This window comes from Dromiciops gliroides, chromosome 1 (assembly GCF_019393635.1).
Source record: "Dromiciops gliroides isolate mDroGli1 chromosome 1, mDroGli1.pri, whole genome shotgun sequence".
In the NCBI taxonomy this organism is placed as follows: domain Eukaryota; kingdom Metazoa; phylum Chordata; class Mammalia; order Microbiotheria; family Microbiotheriidae; genus Dromiciops; species Dromiciops gliroides.
This window is the reverse complement of record NC_057861.1, coordinates 389,845,145-389,856,955: the sequence shown is the minus strand read 5'-3', so window position 1 is coordinate 389,856,955 and position 11,811 is coordinate 389,845,145. Positions and strand designations below refer to the sequence as shown.

The 11,811-nt window shown below is 36.3% G+C and overlaps 1 pseudogene; it reads left to right on the top strand.

Moving 5' to 3' along the window:
* Positions 1-1,073: 1,073 nt before the first annotated feature.
* On the top strand, positions 1,074-2,498 carry LOC122749602 (annotated as a pseudogene).
* The last annotated feature ends 9,313 nt before the right edge of the window (positions 2,499-11,811 follow it).

Sequence of the window (11,811 nt, the reverse complement as noted above, 5' to 3'; positions counted from 1 at the left end):
GAGGCCTATTGGTTACTCTCAACCTGGTTTAACCTGTCTTCCAAGATGGTTTTACCTAGGAATTGTCACTATATATACTATAGCTTCTTGGAACACAGGAGAGAATTAGGTGAGAGGGAGACACCAAAGGTAGATAAGCATCCCCAAAAAGGACTCAGTAAATCCTTAAACCAGAAGTGCTAGTTCTCACTGAACACTTCATACATCCTTCCCTCCTTACTTCTGTTCCCTTCCCATAACTCTATTGATCCTCTTTGCAGGTGCTCAGTGGTCTACTGGTCATTCATTCAATGTGTATTTGCTAGGTACCCACTATGGGCCAAGCATTCAGTAGGAGCTGGGGACTGAAAAAGCAAAATCAAAACACTCTTCCCTTATCTTTTATCCAAAACTGTTCTTGGGATCTAATTTCAGTCATTTAAACTTCAATGTGAATAAATTCATTTCCATTGCTGCTTCTCCAAGAAAGTTTTTATATGATTATTTCTGTTCTATAATGAATTTCAGATATCAGATATTGGGTGCAGAGAAGAATTTAGGAGTAGGAGAGAGGGAAGACCTGCCCAGAACTCTGGAAATAAGAAGTTATAGAAAGCAACCTATGAATGAGATCAGCAGAGTATAAGGTACCATAACCAGAGTCACTTGTAGTCACTCATGGAAACTCTGCCCAGGAGCAAGAGCAGCAACAGCAGCTACAAGATGAAAAGAAGCATGGAGTGACTGGAACATGAGAAAGAGAGCCCCTGTGTGTGAAAATAGTTGTCTTCCTCTAATACCCAGGATAATTTCATTAAACTTTGCATTCAAGGACATGAGAAACCAGGAGACAGTTTAGAAAATAATAATGCTAATTCAAGGCATTATAGAGTAGAAGCTATCGATAAAGGTTAAAAGAATTGAGATTATCTAGGAAGAGAAGTGACTAAATTATGGTCTCCAACTAGATGTATTAGCATTAAAATGGTGACAAGATTTCTGTCTTCTTAAGGAAAAAGCTTCTGTGGCATGACAAGACAGTCTGAGTTTATATAAGAAACAGTATCATGTACTGAAAAGAATGAATGGGAGGTATGCTTGCCACAGTACTATGGATGAAAATGACAGAAATATCTGTAAACAAGTCACTTAAAAGGCTAAGATTTGTAAGGATCCTGATGAGCCTCCACTTCCACCAAAGCCCATTTGCAGCTTTTACCTTATTGGTGGTCCCTATCATTGTATGTGCAATAACAGCAGCACTGAGCATCAAGAGTTATAACAAGAGTCCAAATGCACCATATTTCTGGGTGGCTTGAAAACCTAGCATAGGTGCCCTTTATGAATTTGCCAGCTTTATCATTTTCATAAGCTGCATGTACTTTCTGAGCATATTTATTCAGTTGAAACAACCCCCTGAATGCAAATTTGAACTAGAAGAGCCAGCTGAGGAACAGCAAAGATTGGCAACCAGTGAACATGGAGAAATAAATCATCAGGATTCAGTGCCATTATCATTGGTCTCTACATCAGCAATGGAAAATGAACATACTTTTCATTCTCAGCTTTTGGGAGCCTTACTCTACTTTTATATGCTGCACTGGGGACTTTGGGATCCTTGTCTGTTTCTTTATATTACCCTTTGGACTTTGTTTTTGGTTGTTGTTTTTGGAAGCCACATGCTTAAGTCTTAGTGTTTTTGCTATGAAGGTTCATTGTGATAATAGAGAAGATGTTATACTTTCTTGGAATGCCACATGTCTCCCTGGAAGGAGTACATACTCAGTGCAAATCAACATTCAGCCTTCCAGTTCCATTGGGATGAATGGAGAAGCTCCTAAATGTACTAATAGTAGTGCAAAATCCTCATGCACAAATAAAAGTGCATCAAGTCTAAAATATTCTTCACAAGGCTATAAACTGGCAAATTTATAGGCATCCCCATTCCATAGTAATTCAATTACATTGAATAGTGTTCCTCAGCTTGATAATAGTCTAACTGAACAGTCAGTAAACAATGATATTAAAATGCATGTAGCCCCCATAGAAGTTCAGTTTTGAACAAATGGACATCCAAGTCAACATCATAAAAATAGAAGTCAAGTACATCATGCAAGCTGACTTACAGTCCTAAGAGAATATGCCTATGATGTCCCTACCAGTGTGGAAGGGAGTATACAAAATGGCTTACCTAAAAATGGACCAGGCAATAATGAAGGGCATTCAAGGAGCAGAAGAGCTTATTTAGCTTACCATGAGAGGCGAAATAACCAACCTTAACAAGATAGCAGTGATGTATCTAACACACTTTCCAAAAGCAGCAAAAATTTTGAAAAGCCTATTGCTGCCAGTAACAAAAAGGATATATTAAGAAAGCAGATAGTAGTTAAACATGAAAGCCAACAAGTCATATGGCCTAAATATGGGAATCCAAAATGAACCACTTAAAAGCAATGGGCAGGGTGGCCCTTTGCTGAGTAAAGACAGCACTGGTAACTAAGCATGAAACTACTGTGTAGCATTGTTGTGCTTCAGTGATAGAAGTTTATATGAACTGTGATAGATATTCCTTTAATCTATAATTTTTTTAAAACTATGTACAGGTACTTTAGTATGGAGAAGAGAATTTGTGAATAAAACTTTTATACTTTGGGATGATACAAATGTTTTTTGCTTAAATAATGTTGCTCTTTCGTGAATTTTATTTTTTATCTTTATTTTATTTGGTGAGGCAGAACAGGGCATTTTGTAAATCTGACTTGCAACTTCTTGAACTTTTTGATATAATGTCTATATCATGTCTAAAGTTTGTATTTAAGTAATAAATAATGCTTTTTTTAAAGAAAGACAAAAAGAATGAATGGGAGAGCTTTAAAAACAGAATTAATTTTCATTCTTATCAAGCAGGAAAGACAAGTTCTTCCTGAAGGGAAGGGAATTCTAGGTGACTTCTCAAAGTCCATCACCATAACCTTGATTAGAATGTGAATTTTTTCCCTTTTAATTTTATTACATTAATGAATATTTATGGAATAAAACAAGCATTTCTATAACATAGCACAATAAAAATGATTATAATGAAACTATCAATCTACGCACAACTTGCTATTCCTTTCAAATACACAACAAAATTATAATGTAAATTTTTTCTCCTTTTTTCTATTCTCCCCCAACCCCACTATTGAGATGCCTACCATTAGACACAAATATATATATATACACACATATATATGTGTATATAAATACACACACAAATACATACACATATATAATTTACATATATATGTAAAATTATTCTAAACATAATTCTATTTATCAGTTCTTTCTCTGAATGCAGAGAGCATCTTTCTTCATGTCCTCTATAGTTAATTTGTATATTTAGAATATTAATCTTAATCTGTATTCTGCCACCCTCCAATTTTCTTCTTCCATATCAAACCACTGAGTGATCCTCATTTGCTCACTATAGTTATGCCTTCCACATCATGATTTCCCCCATTGCGGTTTTGTTATACCACAGTTTGGCATAAGAAATTCAATAGGACTTTGGTGGAGTTTTGTGGAAATTACCCATGATGTGTGAAGTCCAGCAGATGATACAGAGTCAATGACGAAATACTTAACCCACATTTTTACAAGAAGGTCCTATAAACACGCCATATAAGAAAAAGAAAAAGAAAAATAATTAGACTTCTTCCCTGGTATGAAGGGAGGGCCAAAAATTTTACATAGATTTTCCAGATTGCAGGATCACCATGTTTCAACCACCACAATGTGGAAGGGATAGCTATAGTTACTATTAAGCACTATTTTATACAAGGAAGATATCTTGTATCTTACTCAAAGGAGCTTCATTTAAGACATCATCATCATTATCACAGTGATCATATTTATATAGTCTTCACAGTTATACGCATTTTCACAAACGTTATGCCATCAGATCCTAATGACCCACTTGACATAGATAATGCCAGTAACATTATTCCCATTTTACACAAGTTTTTTATAATAATTTTTTAATACAAAAACAACAGCAACAGGTTGAGTAGAGAGGAGATGATAGGTGGGGAAATATTAATGCTAAAGAAACTAAGGTTAAAGGTCTTATAGACGCCCAAGACATTCAGATATAGATGCTGAAATTCTGTGAGCTGAAGAACTGGAGTCCAAAGGGGAAAAATTAATGAAATGGGTGGTTATCTTCCCCATCCCTTTGCCTGATATTTGTTTTAGGTTGGTCCAGGAAGGGAGCTGGAGAGGGTGTGAATGTAGCTGGCAATCAACAAAGCTGGATTCAGCTTTAATAATGAAACTCATCCACCCCATGAAGAGGATTCCTATCTTAGGGTTCAAAGTTAAATACAAGAACCAAAGTTAAATTCAAGAACCTAGACTTGACCTTTGGTTTTTCTGAGGGAGCATTCCCCAAGGAGATTCTCTGATAACTTTCTTCTGGAAATGACCCCGAGAGAGAGAGAGAGAGAGAGGAAGAGGGAGATGGGGGAGGGGAGAGAGATGGGAGGGGAGAGACAGAGACAGAGACAGAGACACAGAGAGACAGAGAGAAAGACAGGGAGACAGACAGACAGACAGACAGAATCAGAGAAAGACAGAGAAAGACAGAGACAGCAACAGAGATAGAAAACATTGATGGGAAGTGGGACCTGTTTCAACACTTAAGTTTACTCTGTGAAGTCATCTCTGATATCTCAGCAAAGCAAAGCCCCTCTTGTTCAGTGTTTTAGCACCAGTGAACTGGATATTCTATGCATTCAAAGTATGCATCGGCATGGGGTGGGGGGAGGCCAACCCAGCTTCTTGTCAAATTGTCTTTCTCTCTGCCCTTCTGATGGAATATATTCCTGATGGAATATATTAATTGTGTTCTCTTCTAATTGTCTTGGTAAGAGCCAAGTTTTCTACTCTCACTGAGTGAGTGAGTGGGTGGTGGCACTGGAAAGAGAATGTCCCTTTTTTATTTATGCCATTAAAATGGGCTTCTAGAATGTGATATATACATATATGTGTATATATGTACATATAGTGTGTGTATATGTATATATTTATACTAATATGCTATATATGTGCGATATATCAAAATATAAAATAGTAGAGAGTATATGTAATATAGAGAGCATATATAATAAAATGGTTGTGTGTTGTATGCTATATAATATATACTAATATAGTGTTAAGGGCTAAAATTCTAGCTAGTCTGTCTAAAATATCTAATGAGTGGTCGCCAATAAATTATAAGCTTTAGCAAGAGTTAGACTTTTAAGCATTTATTAAGGAGAATAAGAATTTGGTAAAGAGAGAGAAAAAGGCCTAGATTCCTATCTATTAAAGGGAGAGCACATTTTTAGCTCCCTTCTCCGCCAGAGTCCAGAGGAAAGAGAGCGGGAGACTGAGCGCCAGTCTCTTCCTTCCTCCTCCCACTAGCCCGCGTCACTTCCTGACTCCTGGTCTTGCCCTCAAAGACCTTCCCTTCATGGGCAGAACTCCTCTACAGTAAGTATCCAGCAGGTGGCGTCATTCCAATCGTTACAGTCCCCCCTGTTGTTCCTCAAGAAACAAAATGTTTCCTTGACGGAACAGTAAAAACAATATGATAACTATTGCTAACTAATAATATGTGAACAACAATATAGAAAAGGAAGAGAGGAAAGTTTTGTCCAGAGGGGCGATTTTTTTTTTGTCCTCATGAACCGATGCTTTGACATTGGTCTTGCAAAGGGAGGGCCTCTGCAGAGAATACATGTTACAGATGGTGTATATTATAACAGAAAGAGAAAAAACACAACAAAAACAACAAATCAAAACTGTTCATTTAAAGTCTCTGAAAGTCTTTTCTCAGATGTCCTCTAGGTGTAGTCGTGGAATGGAAGTCTTTTCAGGGGTTGAGGTGTGGATACTGGTAATCAGCCAGGAAAACTTCCTACAAAATTGAGCTTAACACAACTTTAAAATAGCTTTGTCAATAATCAAATCAAACAATGAAAGTTCTCAAAAACATGTCTAAGGGAATACAGAATCTTAGTTGTTAACACGTGAAACATACAATAAAACAAAAATTGAAACATTCTTTAAAATTATAATCTTACTATAGTCCCCCCTCATGGAGGGTAATTGAGAAGACAATTGCTGTGATATAAATTATTAAAAATAATTTTTATCTTTGTTTCATCACTTTTTGCATCATCTGCCTAATTATCCTCATGCCATTATGAGAAATTTTAAAAAATCTAATATAATTGGTAACAGGTGTCAAGGCCAAATTCAACACTATATTTATCATGACACTTGAGATAATTATGGGGGTTTCCATAAAAGAACAGAGAAATGATGGGATATGAGCATTTCCACACTTGAGCAATATGTACTGCCCATGCAGTATGCCAGGCTTAAAATAGGTGGATGGAATATATGTCCATGCCACCGAACATATTGGAGGAAACTGAGTCAGACTTAATCAGATGCATGGGATTGAGATGTCCATGGCATCAAGCATATAGGAGGGAGCATAGAAGTCAGGTGTAGAATGAGATGGGTGGGATGAATACTTCCAGCCATCTGTATAATATTGTGGGGAAAAAGAGAATAAAATATTAAACCAAGAGAATCCAACCTCAACATTTGTCAAAAGCCGTTCTCTCGGCCATACCTTGACTTCATGCATGTCTCCCCTCATGTGACAGTTTAGTGTTTGCTCTTGCATGTATTCCTCTTGTGATTGGATGGCATCTTGGCCAACTGGCACCTGATAACTCAGAATAAAGGCAATTAGTGTCTTAAATGATAAATTCCCATAATCCAAGTCTCATATGGATTTTAAAATTGAGGATAATAAATGATTGCAAAAAATGTGAATACATCTTGACTCGGAACACAATATATAATTATGCAACAATTTCAAATAATACCCCCTTTTTTTTTACTTAGTATACAATCACTTTTGTGAAAAATCAGAACATATTTAAATACAAGTTAAAGCACAACAGAATCTCAAAGAAAACTTTTTTTTTGAAAAAAAAAACTTTTACAAATGTTCCCCTCTTTTTTTTTTTTTGAATATGCTTATCAAAAATAATACTTCTAGAATCAATTTACACTTGCCATGGCAACCAATTTGCCAAGGAAATGCTTTAAAGAGTTTGATCAAATAATCAGTTGAGAAAAAATAACAAAAACAAACAACTCAGAATATGGGAACACAATACTCCTAGAATTAACATTGTATTATGAAATCAAAACCATGTTTCAAAATTAGATAGATGAATGAATAGAAGAAAATACACGTGGAATAATAAAAGACAATGAAATTCAAACTAGGGAAATCTAAATGAATATGAACTTAATATTAATAAGAGTATTATAAAATATAAACTTGATCACATGACTATAAAAAGCTTTTACAAATATTCTCCTTGTTTTAAAAACTAAGTATAAAACACAATCTCAAAATCATGAAAATCTCTAAGAAAATAAACCCATACCATTAATTTCAAAATGGATATGTGATAGCATAGAAATCCTATGTAACCTCTGAACTGATACTATTACTCTGAGTGAATTCAGAACACTTTTGATTCCGATATCTAAAATCCCCAATACTCATATCAATACCTTGCTGCTTACTTCTACATTTCTGTAAAATATATACCCTTCCATGGCAAAAGAAGCGGAGTCTAGGACTATGGTGATGATTGTCATTCTTATTCAGCTTAAGTTTTTCTTCTTTAACCCCTCTATATTGTCTGTCAGTCTTTTCACCATACAAATGCTTTATAAGATTACTAATTAAAGACAAAAGCAGGTTAGCAAAATTATGAACAAAATGAGCATATCTGAAATTTAAAGGGTTTTCTAAGGTTGTCTCAGAAGCACAGCCAGGCTGGGGAAGAGCTGAGCCTGAAGCTGCAAATGTAGTTAGAGAAAGTTGAGCATGCGCATCAGATCTCTGGACTTCCCAGGCAGGGGAAGCAATGGGCTTGGCCATGGGAGGAGTAGAGGGTGGGGTCTGGGGAGGAGGGGAGGGACCAGAGCAATTTGAATCAGACTTGATTTTGAACTCAGGCCTGGATTCCTCTTCCCCCACTTTGCCTCCAGGTGCTAGGGGATTAAAAGCTTCTAGAGGGTGGGTCATTGCCTCCAGGCATGCAAAATTAGAGCAATAATTAGTGTTAGAACTGGGAAAAGCTGCGGGAATCTCTTCAGGTTTCTCTGAAAAAGCATGGTTGGGAGAGGGGGAGATATTTCTTTGTGGGAGTACATTGCTGGCTCTTCTAACAAAAATAAAAAGAAAAATAGAAAATCCACAAAAACAAAGCATTAACATGATCTTATCTCCCATTTGTCTGGTTAAACAGACTAAAATCAAAAATAGGATAATTAGGGAGTCTAAAAGGTCCATTTGAAAAAATTTAAAGGAAAACACAGCCAGTACGCCAGTACTTAGCAGTTAAAGGGAGAGGGAGGGGAAATTTCTTACCCAACCAGAAGATCAGAAGAAGACTGAGGGTTAGCTTTCCTCTTCGTGGTCAGTCATCTGTTAAGGGCTAAAATTCTAGCTAGTCTGTCTAAAATATCTAATGAGTGGTCGCCAATAAATTATAAGCTTTAGCAAGAGTTAGACTTTTAAGCATTTATTAAGGAGAATAAGAATTTGGTAAAGAGAGAGAAAAAGGCCTAGATTCCTATCTATTAAAGGGAGAGCACATTTTTAGCTCCCTTCTCCGCCAGAGTCCAGAGGAAAGAGAGCGGGAGACTGAGCGCCAGTCTCTTCCTTCCTCCTCCCACTAGCCCACGTCACTTCCTGACTCCTGGTCTTGCCCTCAAAGACCTTCCCTTCATGGGCAGAACTCCTCTACAGTAAGTATCCAGCAGGTGGCGTCATTCCAATCGTTACAATAGTATGAATATATACTAACAATATTTCACAATATCAAACACCTATGACTTCAATGGGAAGTCTGTGAATAAAGGTAACAATTGATATATAACTTAGTAGAAAAGTCTTAGAAAATTCCCTGAGACTCATAAAATATAAATGATTGGAAAAGGATCACACAGAGATCAAATACTAAAGGACTTGAATCTAAGTCTTCCTAATTCCACATACATAGGCAATTTACTATACGAAGCTTTCTTGAAATGATGATGATGGTAACTCAAATTGATAAAGCACATTATGATCCACAAAGTCCTTTCCTCAAGAGTAACTATGAGATACTTAAATATTACTAGCCACAGTTTTCATAACAGAAAACTGAGTCAGAAAATGTAAAGGATTTGCCCAAGATTACATAGAGAGTAAGTGCCAGGTACTAGAACCCAATTTTCTTCCAGACCTGGTATTCTTCCTGTTATAACATGCTGCCTCTCCAAATGATCTTGTTACAATTAACCTCATATATAAAGTAAGGTAATCCCATAGCATGAATATATACCAAGGATGGTTCTATGGTGGCCCTCCTGGATGATTCCTTAATCATTCTGATGGGATTTTGATCCCAACAAAAATATGTAGTGCAAATTCAAATAATGTGACCACTTCAGAGGATTAATGAATCACACTAATGCAGGCATAATAGAAAAAATAGTGTTACACCAACATGCCACTAAGTTTTCATTTTGCTTTTTTTTTTACTTTTAAAAACATTTAATTATGCCACTCGTTTTCAAGGTAGACTATTAGATGAAGCAGTTTGGCTTGGATCTCTTCTAACTAAATGCTTTAATCCAAAATGCTGTCTAAACTTTACCTTCTCTTTATTGAAGATTTTAAATTGTTTTTCTATATTGCAAGTCCCATCTTATTTACAGAGAATTGCAATGTGAGAAGAATTATACAAATACTCAACCAACAATATACAGTTTCCAGAGCATATGTAATATTCATGAGTGGATCATTTTCTTTTCAGGAGCAGAGTATCAAAGTCTTTTTCATGTGGTATATATTAACAGAACTTTCTTGCTATTTCAGCTCTTAATTATTACATACCTAGGCCAAATCTGACCATTTGAATGTTTTCTATTTATTTCCTAATACTTTCATACTACGCCCTTGATGCATTTTTACTTTGCAATCATCTAAAACATTAATAGCATCCAGGAGGGGGCAGCTAGGTGGCGTAGTGGATAAAGCACCAGCCCTGGATTCAGGAGTACCTGAGTTCAAATCCAGCCTCGGACACTTGACACTTACTAGCTTAACCCCCACTGTCTTGCAAAAAAAAAAAAAAATAGTATCCAGGGATGCCTATGTGGGCTTTAGGTGGCACAGTAGGTAGAGGGCCAGTCCTGAAGTCACAAAGATTCATCTTCAAATCAGTTCAAATCTGGACACAGACACTTTTTATCTGTGTGACCCTGGGCAAGTTAGTTTACCCTGTTTGTTTCAGTTTTCTCATTTGTAAAATGAGCTGGAGAAAGAACTGGCAAACCACTATAGTATCTTTGCCCAAAAAACCCCAAATGCAGTCACAGTCTGACATGACTGAACAACAGGGCTGCCTATGTACCCACCAGTTCTGCGAGCAGCTTTCTCCCTCTCCAAATATCGTATGTAATTCACTAATGGAGGTGAAAAACTGGATGACCAATCTTGATAAATTATTTTAACTTTACCAATGTTTGCCCTCGAATCAGAGTGAGCTGGTAAGTAGTAGGGGAGAGGGCCATAACAGAATTGATCTAATAACTTCATAACTTTGAGAAGGACCAGTGCTCCCTATGTTTAATATGTATTTAATATACTAATCGATATCTTCTTCCCAGAATTCTTTTCTTTGGACCCTTTCTATTTTTTATGATCAAATCATTTAGTCTTCCTGGAATTTAGTCTCCCCATCTGTAATATTGGAACCATAATACTTATGCCTACTTCACAGGGTTTTTTAAAAAATAATATTTTCCCCAATTACATGTTAAAACAATTTTTAACATTCAGGGTTTTTTAAAAAAAAGTTTTGAGTTCCAAATTCTATAGCTCCCCCCCCCTTCTCCCTGAGATGGTAAGCAATCTGATATAGTACATGTGCAATCATGTAAAACATTTCCATTTCAGTCATTTTGTACAAGATTCAAACAAAAAAAAAAAAGGAGAGAAAGAATAAAAGAACAAAAGAAAGTGAAAATAGTGTGCTTCATCCATCAGATTGGCTAATATGACAAAAAGGAAAATGATAAATGTTAGAAAACTGGGAAACTGATGCACTGTTGGTGGAGTTATCTTGGATCATTGCATTGCTGAAAATAGCCAAGTCATTCCCAGTTCTTCATTATACAGTCTTGCTATTATGTCAGTCTTTCCAGGTTTTTATGAAATTATCCTGCTTGTCATTTATTATAGCACAATAATATTCCAACAAAATAATGTACCACATCTTGTTAAGCCTTTCCCCAGTTGATGGGCATCTCTCCGATCTCCAATTCTTAGCTACCACAAAAAGAGGCACTATAAATATTTTTGCACAAAAAGGCCTTCATCCTTTTCCTACCATCAGGTCTACATGGTTACTGTTACCTCCTAGAGTGTCCTCAACACACCCCTATCCCAGTACACTTTTCCCTATTTCCCTTCCTTTCTAGCATCTTTTTTTTATCTTTTGTTGCCTCCCATTAGAATGTAAGTTCCTCAGTAATAAGGACAAACTCATTTTCTTGTTTTCTTTTTTCATTTTTTGTATCCCTAGTACTTAGCATAGTGTTTAGCATATAATAAGGTAAGAGCTAGGTAGTAGAATGGATAGAGCACTAAATTTGGGATCAGAAAGACCTAAATTCAAATCCACCCTTGAACCCTTACTACTTTTGTGACCCCGAGCAAGT